Genomic DNA, 15,418 nt, shown 5'->3' with positions numbered 1-15,418 from the left:
CATGTGAGAAGAGGAGCCAGCTTGCCATTGGTTCTTCTGTCTGCCTGCAGAGGGGCTCGTTCACACAGCTCCATCCTGCCAGCCTTTAGTCAGGCCATACCTTCAGTAGGTTGCAGAGATCAGGCCTGGAGCTACATAGAAAGCTTTGTTTCCCAACGAGAAGAGGCTTCGTGAAGACTTTCTGCCTCACGACCAACCCTTTTTAGAGTCATAGCAGCCCTTATGCACCCTGGTGAGACCTGGTAATCAGGTTCAATCTCAATCCCAGCTCCTCCACTCACGGGCTTCTGGCCTCCAAACTGGGGGCCCAGAAATGCCAAAGGCCTGTGTTGGCCTTTCTTGTCTGCTGCAGGAACTTGACTTTGCATCAGCCTTAAATAGCAGACTGGCATGCTGAGAGGCTGTGGTGCTGGTGTTAGCTTCTTAGTCTCTTATATTTGTCTGGGTCCATGGGTACTCACATTGTGGAAATGGGTTTATGAGCAGAAGAGCAAGAATTTTCATGACTTATGAGGCTGATTCCTCTGGCAGTTCTTAAGTTGGTACCCTGTGAAGGCTGGCGGACTCCATGTCCCCATCTAGGTTGCACTACTCAGAAACCTTGTCTTCTACAGCATGTATGCTTTGGAGTGACTCAGCCAGTCCTTGTTAATCACTATCATTGCCAAAAGCAGCTGAAGTCTTGGTTTCCCTATGAATATAGCAAGGGGGGTGAACTAGATGATATTACAGCTTCTTCTAACTCTGACTTTCTGTGAATTTAACTCTCCCCTCGAGGGACCCATCAGACTCTGCCTTAGCAGCAGTTCCTGGCAGTCCCCTACTGCCAGAGACCCAGGGTGTGGGCTATACCTGCTTACTCCCTTCTGCTGGCCTGAAAGCGTCTAAAAGTCAGAGTCTTGTATTATTCCTGTTTAAATTCCTGGGCACTTGTCCTACTCCTTGGCATCTGAGAGAATTTTATTTAAATATTAGGTTATTGTATTTCCCCGAGCAGAAACTGCATGTAGGAGAGATGGGAAGAGGGAGCAGACAGGAGACAGGAGCCTGAGAAGCTCCACTGGGTCTTAGGCAGGTGGACCCTTGTCCTGAGTCCAGAGGCCAGGGCTTTCTTGAGGGACAAACGGAGGTCTCCTAGCCAGGAAAGTTGCTGGCGCATCTGGATGACAGCCCCCTGAGAGACACCTGTGACTGCTCCCACCTGCAGAGAGAAGGCAACAAGTAATTCACTGAGTAGGCAGGTACTTGGGGATACTCTGAACAGGACTAGTTTCTGCACTTTCCTTCTTCTACCATTTAGAGGCAGAAACTAACATTTTGCAAGAGCTGGGCATATGTGGTGGTAGGTGATGAAGAACTGAGCCTGTTTCCAAGGAGCCCAGCTCACGATGTCCAGTTCCAGGCTTTGCACCTAGCCCAGTATGTTCCATCTGTTAAGAACGTGTGATCTGCTGGGATTACAGCAAGAAGGGAAGAGAGGATTTAGACAGAATTTAGACTCCCTTTGGGAAGACACAAAGGGAAAGTATATCAGCCATATATCTGCCTTAGGGCACCAGCCTTGCCCTGTGGGAGCTGGGATTGTGTAACTCAGAGAATTTCAGGCTTAAAGAGCTTACTCTGAATGTGCATGAAAAGGAAAGGTCAGGCAATTGAGAATGAGGGCAAGCACATGGGACCAGCAGCCATCTAGGGGTATAGATCACCTACTATGTGCAAATCTCCAGGCTAGCACTGTGAGGGGCCACCAGTTGGATCAGCCATCTCCAAGCCAAGTTTAGTCACCATACTGGTGTCACCCTTGTAGTGATGAGAGCTCCAAAGACTGCCAGCAAAACCCTGTTTTCTTCTTTCAACTGGGCCCTTCTGTCTACAGGATCTCCCACTTTCAGCTCTTGGTTCTCAGGGAAACCTTGACTGTAGGTTGGAGTCATCAGCTATGTCTCTTAATCCTTCTGTGATTCCAGTCTCCCCATTGTGTCCTAGTTTCATCTTGATGCAATTCCTGGAGTTTGCCTGGCCTTTTGGGCCCTGTCTGCTTCAGACCTGACCAGCTGATGCTGCTGGTGACCTGTGTTCTGGGGACCAGGGATTCTCTGCAGCACTACTGACATTTGGGGGTAGATAATACTTTGTCGCAGAGTGTCCTATGCATTGTAGGTTGTTTAGCAGCATCCCTGGTTTCTACCTACTAGATGCCAGTAGCGCACTCCCTAAGTTGTGACAACCAACTATGTCTCCAGACTTTGCCATAGACATCCCCTTGGGGACGAAATTGCAGTGAAGATCTCTGCTGTAAATCCAGCCCTGCTTTTTACCTAAGTTCTCAAAAATGAAATGTAAACATGTATTATCAACCCCATCACCAGCAACAGGACAAGGCCAAGCCTTCTTTGTAAAAGCAGAGTTGAATGGAAGGCAGGCAGTAACAGCCCAGAGGCTAAGGATACTGATCCTGGGATCAGATTGCCCTGTTTACAGTCCTGGTTGTGCTGCTGACTAGGAGTAAACTTAAAGTTGCTAGCTTCTCTGTACCTCAGTTTCCTCTTTTGGAAAATAGGGGTAAAAATCATAATAATGATCCTACCTAATTCAGTTTTTATAAAAAGCAAATAAAATATATATAAAGTATTTACCTACCTAATAGTAAATATTTTTCAAATTCTAGTTGTTGCTATTATTACAGGGTATGTGGGCAGGCTGATACTGAAGGGCCAGGAATGGAAGGAGAGGTCTCTGCCAGAAAACTCAAGATGATCAGGCAAGAGACGCAACTAAACCCCCAAAGTGAGCACACATCTATACCCCGAGTACCAGGAAAGAGCATTAAGATCACTAAGTTGTCATGGATGGTGAGGGTGGCAGAGGAGGACAGAGGTGGGTTTCAAGGTCAGGTTCAATTCCAGAGAAATGGGAGTGAGTGGTGTCAAATCCCCGTGAGTGTGGGGTGCTGGTCCTTAGCATCTGTCATAGCATTTCTCAATCCAGGATTCTTACGAGAATTACCTGGGGTGCTTTCTTTCAGTGCTGATACCCAGACTCCAACCAGCTGAAGTACCTCTTTTCTAAGCTCCCCAGCCAGGGTTAAGAACTACTACTCTAGGTAAGCACTTCTTAAACTTAAATAGGCAAACAAAGAACCCCTCTGAGGATCTTGTTAAAATCTGATTTAGTACATCTGAGATGGGGCCTGAGCGTCCGCATTTCTAACAAGCTCCCAGGTCATACCAACCCCGCTGGTCCATGAATCACACTTTGAATAGCAGGGACTTAGAACAACCATTCTCAAATTCTGGTTCCCCAAACCAGCAGGCCACCAGCATCAGCATCACTTGGGAACTTGTTAGAAACACAAACTCTTAGGTTTACCCAAAACTAGGGGTTCAGAAACTCTGAGGGTGGAGTGTAGCGATCTGAACTGATTGCGTCTCGGCAAGAGCTACAGGTGATTCTAATGCTGGCTCGAGTTTAGAAACCACAGAGCACCAGCTTGTACCTGTGGCTTATTTTTGTAACCCAGGTGAAGTTCATAGGTGGTGAAGCCAAAAGGCTGAGGGTCTGAGTAGAGAGTAGAGGCCCTGGAATAAGGCCACCACCTCCCCACACACTACAGCCCTCTCCATTTCTCCACTGACATGACTTCTGTCTCTGGCCCTGCAGAGACGTTGGCCTCTCTGGTTCCTTCTTGCCTCTCCCTCCTTTCCCAGTTCCTTCATTCACAGGCTTCATGTCCTGCCATCCTCCTAGCAATTGGCGTCACCTCTACCGAGAAGCTCCTATAGTGGGGTCACTCCTGGCCCCATCGCCATTGGCCCACTCTGGACTTCTGGTTCCTTGAGGACATCCAATCACATTGATACAGTCTTTGCCCCTGCTGGGCCTCCTTTGTGTTCCCATCATGCCTTGCAGCTAAGGTCCTACTGATATCAGTTGCCCTCAGGGGTAACACGCTGAGCATCTCCTACAGTGCTTTCCTTGTGTGTGATAGGAATTCAATAAATGTTGAACAAATGAAAGGGAGGATAAGACTGGAAAGGCAATTGACCACTCTCTCCCACCTGCTTTATGTGTAGCGAGGAAAAGAGGAGCTAAAGGAAGCCCCTTCTCATCACCCTTCGATCCTCAGGGGCCTCGTAGAAGGAATCAGAACAGACTCCGAGTTAAAGGAAAAATGCTTTTCCCTTAAAGAGTTCTCATTACTGAAAAAAGAAGGGTGAAGAAACCGCATGTGGGAGGGGTCTGAGCTTATTAAATTTGCTTCCAATTTTCTTACCACAGTAATTGGATTCTGATTTATAGGATGCGTTTGGACAGCGCCTGAAACAGAGAACTATTAGCTGAGCATTAGAGCAAGTGCTGCCAGGAGGGCGGGTGTTGGGGTGAGCAGCTCAGAAATCTGAAGATGCCGCATGATGGAGGAGGCAGCAGGTGGGTGAGGAGGGGGAGAAAGGAGGAAGGCTGTAGAAGTTTTGCCCAGCAGGCAGCTGTGCTGATTGAATCCCCAGATGCACCAGCGGTGTGGACCCCTTACAAGCAAGCCATGCAGGGCACCATGTGATTTAAAAAAGCCCAGAGAGGCCTGGGGGCTTAATTTCCCTATATCTGGAATGGAAGCGAGTAGCCATTTGTCTTTTAGTTCTTCGCCCGTGAAGTCCATGATATTTTACAAGAGACAGTCCAGTCTATGTGGAATGTGAGATAGCAGAGAGCAGGAGTAAAAGGAGCTAAGACAGGGGCAGGCTTTGAGCCTTTCCCAGGATTTCCAGGGTCCTTGGCGGTGGGCACTGAGTGACGCCACATCCAGTATGGTTCAAAAGGTAAGTTCTACAGCTTCGCAGGCATGCCCTGCTCCTTCGTGCTTGGCGTTAACGGCCTTCCCATGCCCACCACACCCCTTACACGCGTTTGATGTGATCTTCACTGCTGAGATGGAAACCTCTGGCATCAGCCTGTAGACATGCACATCTCTGCTGCAGCCTGGCTCTCTCACCCCTAGTCTCAGGCTAGGTGACAAGGCTAGAACAAGGTACCCCTCAGTGGCTTTCAGCATATCCCTGCTCCTCTCAGCCTCGTTTCTCAGCTGTGAAATAAAGGTGTTGGACTGGCTAACCTCAAAGCTTCATCATTCCTCAAGTCTCCACACCATTATAGATGAATGCATTCTTCCATTTATAGTCTCTTCATTCCAGATATATACACATACGCTGGCCCCCACTCACCTCAGTTGAACAAAACATGGAGCTTGCCTGGGGACATCCTAGCTCCAACTTCCCCTCATGAGGTCGACAATTGTGCTAACACAGAGGAGAGCCTTCATTGCCAGGTCACTGCTAAAGTCCTGTGAGATCATGAAGATGAATAAAATGGGGCTACATGTACTGGGGGTGAGAGGTAGGTGATGTGCTTTAACTATCGAATTCACTGTAAGGAACAGACAACTTCTAGCTGAAGTGAGTCTGAGATGATTGTCCAGAGGAGTTCTGCTAGTTATATATTCGGTTGGTGCAAAAGTAATTGCGTTTTTTGCCATTACCTTTAGTGGCAAAAACCACAGTTGCATTTTAATACGATAGAGAACTATTAGCCACAATTACATTTCAATACATAAAGCATTGACCGGTCCAACAAGTAGTCCTCATTTTCCAGTCGTCCCTCTTCCATCCCATCACCCATTCTGGTGACAGCTGGATTTGCCATTATCCAAGTGGTACATAAAACATCTGGCAGACAAGTAGCCACAAATAGAGACACACCCCTCCAGAAGGGAGGGAATATTTTGATAAAGCATATGTGTGTTCTTACTAGCAGTGCCTATTATGGGGTTGCTTTGATTGCAGAGAGCAGGCGTCAGGGTGGACTGAGCTGGTGAGCTATGGGCTAAAAGCTCTAGCTGGGGAAGCCTCATTGGGTCACCTCTGCCTGGCTTGGCTGGGTCTCTGTGTTTTCTTCCGCATATCCTCCCAGCCTTTGTCCAGTGCGGTGCTAAATGACTCAGACAGTGGGGCGCCCATCACTTGCCTGGAGGGAAAATTCCACACTTTGATACATCCCACCAGGAAGACATTTTTCCTTGGCTCCTTTTCCTCCTGGGAAATGAGGGGGCAGTGGCCCAGCCTCTCGTAGCATTTCTCCCTGCTTCTATTTACTCAGTTGGAATGGCTGCCAAAGATCATCATTTCTCTCCTTGTACTCGTCACTTAGCAGTAATAGGATAAAAATCTTTACAGCTGGAATGGCAAAGCATAAAAAATGTTCATATTGCCTCAGAGTCGAGGCTATTCCACTAGCTCAGCACAGCGTTAGTGATTCCACACCATGCAGCCATGGGGAGGGGAGGGAGAGCCCATCACAGATACTTAGCTTTTGCAAACAAGCTAGCCCCTCTGTGACATTTTGGTCCCCCCGTGCGCCACTTTTCAATACAGGATGTGAGCCTGTTGATAGTGGGCCTAAGTGCCTTCACTCCAGAGCATCTCTGAGTTTGATCTCTGAGTCACTCCAGAGCATCTCCTCCTCTGGGGGAGGAAGGGAACAGCAGGAAGAGTTGCAGGACATCCCGGAAGTGGCTCTGCAGCAGAACTGTGTCCACAGCCTGGGGCAGTTTGCAGTACCATCTTGCCAGGGTAAGAGGGGAGGAACGACCACAGGGGCTCCTGCCATGTCTGTTTTCTGTGTAGTTAGTTTTGTCTTGGCCACATAGCAAAGCACAGGAGTTAGCAAGGGCCTCTGGGTCAGGATTCCTCCCCAGTCTTGGTCCCTTGATTTCCTTGAATTCTGAGCCTGCAGGCCCCTCCTGCTGTTCTTTGAGTGCCTGTTTTTTTGAGTTTCTGGGAGATTTCCCAAAGGGGTAACTCCTCAGACTTCAAAGGGGACCAGTCAACAACACGGATGAGAATTTATCTAAACTGCCTTAGCTTAATTTATTTTCTTGCACCTTGTTTCTTAGTGAATTCCTGCTAATGTTGACCTTGCATTGTACATTTCATTCATTCATTCATTCATTCACTCACTCATTTGCTCATACCTTTACTCCACACATTTATTGAGCAATTGCCATGTGCCAAGTCCTGTGTTAGGAACTAGTGTGCACTCCCCAGGGGCTCATGGCCTAGTGGGAGAAATGGACATGGGACCAATTCCTGATGTTCAAATGCAGATTATGTTAAGGCCATAACCTTGCTCTTGGAATTAATACATGAATTTCCTGCCCTCAGTGTTCAAGCACCCAGCTCCTGCCCTGTCCCTGGTTTGGGTTTAGTTATTTCCATCTTGGCCATGTAGCACAGCACAGGAGCTGTCCTGTGAAAAGGACAAAATAGCATTAGGCTGGCCTGTGAAGGAGAAGGAATTTACACGTGGCTGGGAGGCAGAGGCTTTTGGAAGGAGATGGCGTGGGCTGCAGTTAGTGTGCTGGTGAGTGGGGCATGTAGGATTTTACCAGGTAGTAGGCATTTCAAGTTGAGGGAAAAGCATAAGGAAATGTAAGGAGATAGAAGATCCAGTGTTTTGTAGGAGTAAGCCCAGTTACTTAGGGTGTGGAATGATGGAGGGGAGAGATGGGGGAGAATATTCTGGAAGATAACCTGGGGACATGTGGCAAAGTCTTGAATTCAGGATAAGGAGATTAGAGTTTATTCAGTAAACCCTGGAATGCTTCCATGTTCACACTGTCACTGCCTCATTGTCACAGCAACCCTGGGAGATGCCCTAAGTAACATATTCCTGGCCAGCACCACAGCCAGGACGAAAGAAGCCAAAGTGTGACGGAGCAAAGCAGTATCAGGCAGGAGTGGTGCCCCCGCCCCAAGGCTGGACAACTGTCCCAAACAAAGTGCAGGCTGAACAGGCGGCTGGCCCGGGAGCTAGAGCCTGATATGGAAACTTGGCCTGAAAGCATTTTCATCCTCAGAGTGGGGGCATTGGATCTTCCACTGGGGAGTTCGTTCTGAAGCAAGGCAGGAACAGTGAGAAGCAGGAGCTAGTCTTAGGGGAGAAGGAGCTGGTAGGGTCTGGAAAAGGAGTCTGTCCTTCATCCCCAGACTCACTGCTAGGTTTCCAGAATGAGCACCAGTGTGGGCTGCACAGACTTGAGCAGAACAGCAAGACTAGCAGATTAACCGTTGCACACCTAGGTTGGGGGACCCAGGCTCAGAGAGGTTAGGGGGCTTGTCCAGGGTCACACAGCTAGTCCATGCTTGGCTGAAGTGCAAAATCAATTTTTCAGATTGTGGGTCCATATATTTTATATTATTTTGTCACAAACATAGAACTTATTATTATGTCTAAAGTTCACTGAGTTAGAGAGAAAGTGTGTGTGTGTGTGTGTGTTTGACTTGTGATTTGGGGCAAAGAGAAGAGGTGATAGATGAGGATTCTGGGTTTCCTAATTAAGATAGTTTGATTATTATATTTTAGCTTTGCCCGGAGGTACTAAACTAATACATTTCAGCCATCTAATTCAATAAATAGTGTCATCTGGTGTTCTGCTATCTGGGCCAAATGCCTGTGGGCAGGTAACCCAAGAAGAACCTTGTGTGGCTTTGAAAGGTACCAAGTGGTCTTTGTTCTGGAGACAGATTTACCTTCTCCCTCCCTAAGTTTGCCTCCTACATTTCACATTACCTGGGGAACGAGGCAGGGAAAAGAGATGTGGAAAGAGATGTAGAGATATTTTCAATGCCCAGGATGGAAAACTGATTTGGATTGAATATTTGCGAGGGATAATTCATTCTACAAGTTATTGAGTCTAAGACTATTAGGTATAGATCAGTTAAAAACAACAACAACAAAAAACAACAACAACAACAACCAGACTGAAAGTTTGCCCTCATGGAACTTGAATGCCCCCAGTGAATAAATCCCCCAGGTGGACAAGTGGGAGCTACCTTACTACCCTCCCCAGGCCACTAGTACCTCCCCACCTTACAGATCACTTTCCACAGGAGGCATGACCCCTTAAGCTAGCCTTGAAAATAAGCCCTGGCCCATGAACTCAGGGTTTCAGTAACACCAAGGGCAATGTGGTATCAGTTCTCTCTCCGCTGAATTATCTATCTTTAAAGTACAGAGGAAGAAGGGTGAAGAAGATTCCCTGGATTTGCACTCTGCATTCCGGGGGTGCTCTCCTCCATGTTATGGGGAACACAGGAGGAGTGGAAAAGACAACGCTGTTGAGTTTGGCTGCAGCTTTTGTCTATTTCATGAGCTTTCCATGTTCCAGTTCAGTGGCTTTTGAAATCTTCCAGCACAAGCAAAATCTGCCCCAACACCAGAAACTCTCTTCATCTTTTCTCAAGGAAATCTTTTATTGAAATATAACATACATATGGAAAAGTACACACCTCCTGCAGGCACATCTGGAAGAATTTTTCCAAAGAGAACACACCTATTTCCTGCATCAAGTGTCTACATCAGGTTAAAGAATATTCTCAGTTTCCCAGGAGCCACTCTTTTGCCCGTGCCCCATCAGAATCCTTCGTGGCTACCTTGTCCTCAAAAGCTGTAGATTAATGTTGCTTGGTTTTGAACTTTATGTAAATGGGATTACACAGTATGTACTCTTGTGTATCTGGCTTCCCTCAAAGTTCTGTGCATGAAACTCAGCCACATTTTGGAAGACACAGTTTGTTCATTCTCACTGCTGTGTAGTATTCCTTCATGTGAATATATTACAATTTCTATATCTACTCAACTATCAATGCTCCTTTGGGGTTTTTCTAGCTTGGCTTTTATGACTAGAGCTCCTATGATTAAGCTTCTACTTGTCTTTTGGTGAACGGGCATCTGCGTTTCTGTAGGCTGTACCCCTAGAAGCTTTTGTAGATATCATTAAATATTTAATGAAGTGCTTATAGCAGAGTCCCTGTTGCTCCAAGTCCTCATTATCAATCACTTGCTATCGTCTGTCTCTTTCATTTTTGCCTACCGGGAGGCTGAGTAGTGGTGTCTTATTGTGGTTTAAATTTGCCTCTCTCTGCTGATCAATGAAGTGGCACACATTTTCCTGTTTCTGAACCATTTGCATGCCCGAGCAAGCGTTGTGCCCCTTCTCTCTGCATCTGTCTATGCCTTTTGCTCAAGAAGCAAGCACAGAGGGCCTGGTTCTCAGTCCCCACTCAGTAACCTGCCTTTCTTCTGGTTATTTTTTGCCATTTTGTCCAGTATTTTGAGGCAGCATGATAAAGTAAGGGGAAAAAATAACTGGCCTGAGCCTGAGAGGATGCATACCCTTTCTAAGATACTGCCCAACAATGCCTTCAGCTCCCTGGGTGTCTGTTTCCTCCCATGTAAGATGAGAGAAGTAAGCCGGAGACACTTATTAAGGTCATTTCCAGCTCTGTCTGCTGGTTTGAAAAGACTTCTGCCGGTAAGAGCATGCAGGAACTGGCTTAGGAACTAAGTAAGTTGGACGCTATTTCCAGAAACATGAAGCCCTCCTGCTCAGCAGTGCCGCCCCTCCCCCTGCCCTGGATCACTCTTTCCAACTCACATACTTCCCTTCCTAACAGGACTCCAGGGCCCCGCAGAGCATCAGAGCCCTTTTTATTGCCACCTTGTCCATTTCTTCATGCGGGCCTTCTCCGCCCTCTCATGCCTTCCACGCAGTGCAGGTCACCAGACCTCTCCCAGCCTGAGGTGCACATGTAGGCTGGTTTGACATGTCTTCTCACTTATCTGAAAGCCCCAGACCTATTAAACACAGCGATAGCAGAGCTGCTTGCTCCTGGAGTTGGCACATCATGTAGAAGGCAGCTTGACTGCAAACATTGGTGACCTGCCCACATTTTTCAGTCTAGAATAAGGAGCTGGAACACACAGATGTCTTCTCTTTAAAACCTGGATCACTGTCAAGTTCCATTACCATTTGCCCCCAAGTGCTTCAAAGAACCACTGGCTCTTATGATATAACACATGTGCCTCTACTGCCGGGAAGAAGCAGGGCTGGTAGGATTGGCCTGAGGAAATTTCAAGGAGGCTCTGTGCTGGGACCAAGGTCCTGGGGCAATTCCTACAGGAGAGGATGAACCATGCAGGAAGCCCTTAGAGTAAGACTCTTCATGCCTTGTATTTCTTTCTCCCAGCCTGGAGTGAAGTGGCCTGATCTCAGCTCACTGCAACCTCCACCCCGCCAGGTTCAAGCAGTTTTCCTGCCTCAGCCTCCTGAGTAGCTGGGATTTTAGACACCTGTCACCAAGCCCAGCTAATTTTTGTATTTTTAGTAGAGATGGGGTGTCACCATGTTGGCCAGCCTGGTCTCGAACTCCTGACCTCAGGTGATCCGCCCGCCTCGGCCTCCCAAAATGCTGGGAATACAGGCTTGAGCCACTGTGCCCGGCCCATGCCTTGTATTTCTATAGGACTTCACAAAGTGCTTTCCCATCTCTTTCTCATGTCCTCAATAGCCCTTTGGGTGAAGAGGTCATTGCCATTTCACAGAGAAGGAAGCTGAGACCCAGGCAACATAACTGGTTGACTAAGTGGCTGGGCTAGGTCTCCTAGTGCTGTGAACTTTGACATACAACATCTCTGCCACTTGCTACCTGGACCATGGGTGAGTTACTCAAACTCTTAGAGACTCCATTTCTTCATCTGTAAAATGGGAATAATAATGGCCCTCAGGGTGAGGTGAAATGATTGATGTCAAATGCCGAGCCTCATCTTTAACCTCTAGTAAGCACTTGGTGACTGTTTGCTAGCTGTGGGCCTGAGTAGTCAAGTTAGTACTGGCATCAGGAGGGTAGCTGGGGCCTGCCACAGTCACCCAGGCAAGAGGGGTCATCAGGACCAGCAATAGTTCTGGCTTCATCATCTTTCCCACTGCTTCGCAGCTGTGAGCCAAAGCAGGTCTGGAAGGCAGGGCAGATAGGTAACAGGTCCAGGGGTGGAGAAATGGGTGACATGGATGAATGTGGAGAGGTCCTGGCTCTGCACCCTGCTCCCCAGCTCTGAGTCGGGGTGCTGTGGCTCATGTAGAATCACAGTGGAGCTGAGAACAAGGTGGCCTGGGTGCAGGGCATGTAGGCAGGGAAGTCCTTGGAGAGCTCTGGGCCTCAGCCTTGGCTCCTGGTGCTGAACGTCCCATTTGCCTGAATGTCAGACTTACTTTAAAAACTGGAAAGCAAAATTAGCAAGGAGGCGACTGCAATGTCACATCTGGTAAAATTTGTGCTTGCAAGATACTGGGGATGGAAGCCAAGGCCAGCAGAGGGAGTGATTTAGAGCCAGGGGTCAGCAACTGCAAAATGAGTTTGACAAGAGATGAAAAGAGCAGGAGAGATGACAGCTGGGTGGGGCCTGCTGTGGGAGGGAGACCTCTGAGCCGAGGGTGGTAGATGCAGGATGGAGTGCTGAGGGCCACATGAGGCCCTAGGCAGCTGGCAAAGTAAGCGGAGACCGTAGGATGTGATGGAAGTAGGACCCAGCTGGGGACCCTGTGGATCACAGAGCAGTGAGGGTCCCACTGGGCTAGCGAGGGGCAAGATCAGTAAATGTCCTTGAGCTTATCTTTGCTGTCCCTGAGGCAACAAGAGAAACCCCTGATCTTCATGGAAACTTTATTGTATTATCCAAACTGCTCTCCCCTCCTGACCTGTCTGACCCTCATGATAACTGTGGCCTGGCCAGAGCAGGCCTGGTGGTTGAGTCTTCTGCCTCCCTGCTCCTCCCTGTCTCTCCTCCTCGATTCCTCGTAAGGTCACATCATGTACTCCTTGTTCCACACCTGCCTGCCCTGCCTCTCAAGATAGCAAGCACCCTCTTTGCTCCCGTCTGCTTCACCTCAGGCCAGTGCCACCACCCTTCAGACTTTCACCCAAGCCGTGATCTGTAGCATCATCCTGCTCTCTCCCCACCCTCATTTTGTGGTCTCCTCTGATATATCTCTTGCTCCGTAAGATATCTTGCTGCCAAACTCAGCCACTGCCCCCTCTCACCTGGGTGACTGCGATAGGCCCCAGCTGCCCTCCTCATTGGCTCTGGCTTTCTAAATGCAGAAGGATCACTCCTCACCTGAAACTCTTCACATGCTGTGGGCACACGGTGCCTGTCTCCACCCCCACCCTGAAGCCAAGGCCACCCCCATCAGGCCATGGCCTGTGCCGACTGTGTTGTGAGGATTCAGGCCTCCTCATCATTGCTGCTTTCTCTGTTCAGGATGCCCTTTTGTGTTTTGGGAGTCTGTGTGGAGGGTCTCCTCTTCGGGAAGACCGCCTGCCCCTCGGACTGAGTTTGGCAGCCCCTCCGTCCTCCATGCTCACCCTGAGCAGCACCCGTTGCTGTGCATTGCAGACATCAGCTTACTGTCTATCTCCCTTCCAAGCCCCTGAGTAGCTAGGGCAGGGATGTTGACTTATCTTTGCATCTCCCAAGCCTAGCACGGTGCCTGGCACTCACACTGTCCATCAGTATCAGCTGAGTGAATGGGGCCTGAAGAGCACCTCGTGATTCCTTCTCAAGCTACTGAGAATATCAGGGATTGGGAGTGCAGGTGCAGGTGAGCGAGTGAATCCTCAGAACAGAGGGAGAAAATCAAACCACAGGAAATTTAAAACCATCCTCGCTCAGCAAAGAATTCTCCATGTTCACACATAAATCCAGCGCCACAATTGGCAAACACGTATTGATCATACCATTCCCCTGATGTGTGGGAGGCACCATATATATGTTCTCTCGGTTCAGCCTCACAACTTTGCTATGACCCTGGTTTTAGAGATGAAGAAATTGACTCCAGTAGCTTGAATAACTTGTCCATAGGAATTTAAAGAAGTGGAAAAGTGGCCCCTGCCTGCAAGAAGGCAGCAGTTACCTAGGAAGATGGTACAGTGATTTAGACAGGGGAACAGTCATACCAGGAGGCCACGTGGAGTGTGGTGGAGGAAGTGATTTCAGCGAAACTGCAGAACAGTGACAGTTTGGGCAGCTGGAGGAGGGAAGGTAACAGAATCTAGGGAGATTTGTGGAGGTTGTGACTCAAGTACAGTCAAGGGCAGTGACTGGGCTGGTTTAGCAGGGCCAGGAGGCTCCTGCAAGGGAACATGGGGGCAGGGTGCTGAAGAGCTAACACAAGGGTGGAGGCCTTGGGATGCTGGTGAAGGTTTAACTCCAGGTGGCTCTGAAGGTTGGGGGAGGCTCCTACAGGAGCAGTGTGTTAGGAAGATGGAACAGAGAAGGGCTGTGGAGAGGGTGGGAGGAGTGGTTGGAAGTGATTCTTCCACAGGTGGGAAGAATAGTCAGGCAGCTGTTGCAGGAGGACAAACTAGGGGGTGTAGATCAGGCTTGAGGATATAAAAAGGAGGCAGATTTGACTGCAGGATTGGCTCAGGGGTGGATTGACGGTAGGAAGGTGCAGGAAGGTATGGGAAGCCTTTGCTTTTTCCCTCCCTGCTTCAGACCAGAATGGCACACGGATGTGAGTGCCCTGGGGAAGAGGCATAGACCGCTGGCCCTCAAACAGACCATTCCTGAGCTCAGGGTGCTGAGTCTGGCATATTCCTGGAGTTCCTTGGCTGTGGGCTTTACCTTTGCTCTTTACAGCTATTGCAATTGGAGGAACATTCCCCTTTCAGGTGAAAGGAGGGAATGATGCTTCTCTGATCTTTTAGGTGGAAAGTCTGAGAAATATCAAGAAATAGCTCTAGGAATATCAAGGGGAGATACTATGCTTTAGCAAGCGAGGGATGACCCAGACCCATGATTTTCCATCTTTCCAGAATCTTCCAGCATGCAGCATTCAAGATAAAAGACAGAAGGGCTGGGTATGGTGGCTCACGCCTGTAACTGCAGCCCTCTGGGAGGCCGAGGTGGGCAGATCACCTGAGGTCAGGAGTTTGAGACCAGCCTGGCCAACATGGTGAAACGCTGTCTCTACTAAAAATACAAAAAACTTAGCTGGACATAGTGGCGCATGCCTGTAGTCCCAACTACTCTGGAGACTGAGGCATGAGAATCGCTTGAACACGGGAGGCGGAGGTTGCAGTGAGCCGAGATGGTGCCTCTGCACTCCAGCCTGGGCAACAGAGTGAGACCCTGTCTCAAAAAAAAAGAAAAAAAATGGAAAAAAGACAGAAAAGCCAATATGGAATAAAGGGTTTCAGAGGCAGTGAGTCTGGATAATCTTCACAGGGCATTCTCGTAGAGCTCGTGAGGGCACCGACTGGGGAGCCAGACCATCTGGGTTTGTGTTGAGGCCCCACCACTCACTGACTGTGACTTGCCCTCTCCACCACCATGAGAGGGAGAATTACAGCACCCACCTCGGGGAGTTACTGTGCAGGCTGAAAGCTCTGGAAAGAATACCTGAGACAGAGTGAGGATTCAATTGTGTCATCTATTATTACTGTTGTATGATGTGATTTGAGCAGGGCTAAAATAAGACATGAAGGAGCTCTGGTCCCAGACACCAAGGTATCTTTTTTAGGAA

General features: G+C 48.6%; 1 protein-coding gene across 4 annotated transcripts in view; it reads left to right on the top strand.

Annotated features, from left to right (window-relative positions):
* The window catches only part of GALNT14 (polypeptide N-acetylgalactosaminyltransferase 14), a 227,687-nt gene that overhangs the window by 146,599 nt on the left and 65,670 nt on the right, over positions 1-15,418 (top strand). The window lies entirely within an intron of this gene.

This window comes from Papio anubis, chromosome 14 (genome assembly GCF_008728515.1).
Source record: "Papio anubis isolate 15944 chromosome 14, Panubis1.0, whole genome shotgun sequence".
Lineage (NCBI taxonomy): Eukaryota > Metazoa > Chordata > Mammalia > Primates > Cercopithecidae > Papio > Papio anubis.
The sequence above is the reverse complement of the archived record's forward strand: the minus strand, read 5'-3'. Positions and strand labels throughout refer to the sequence as shown.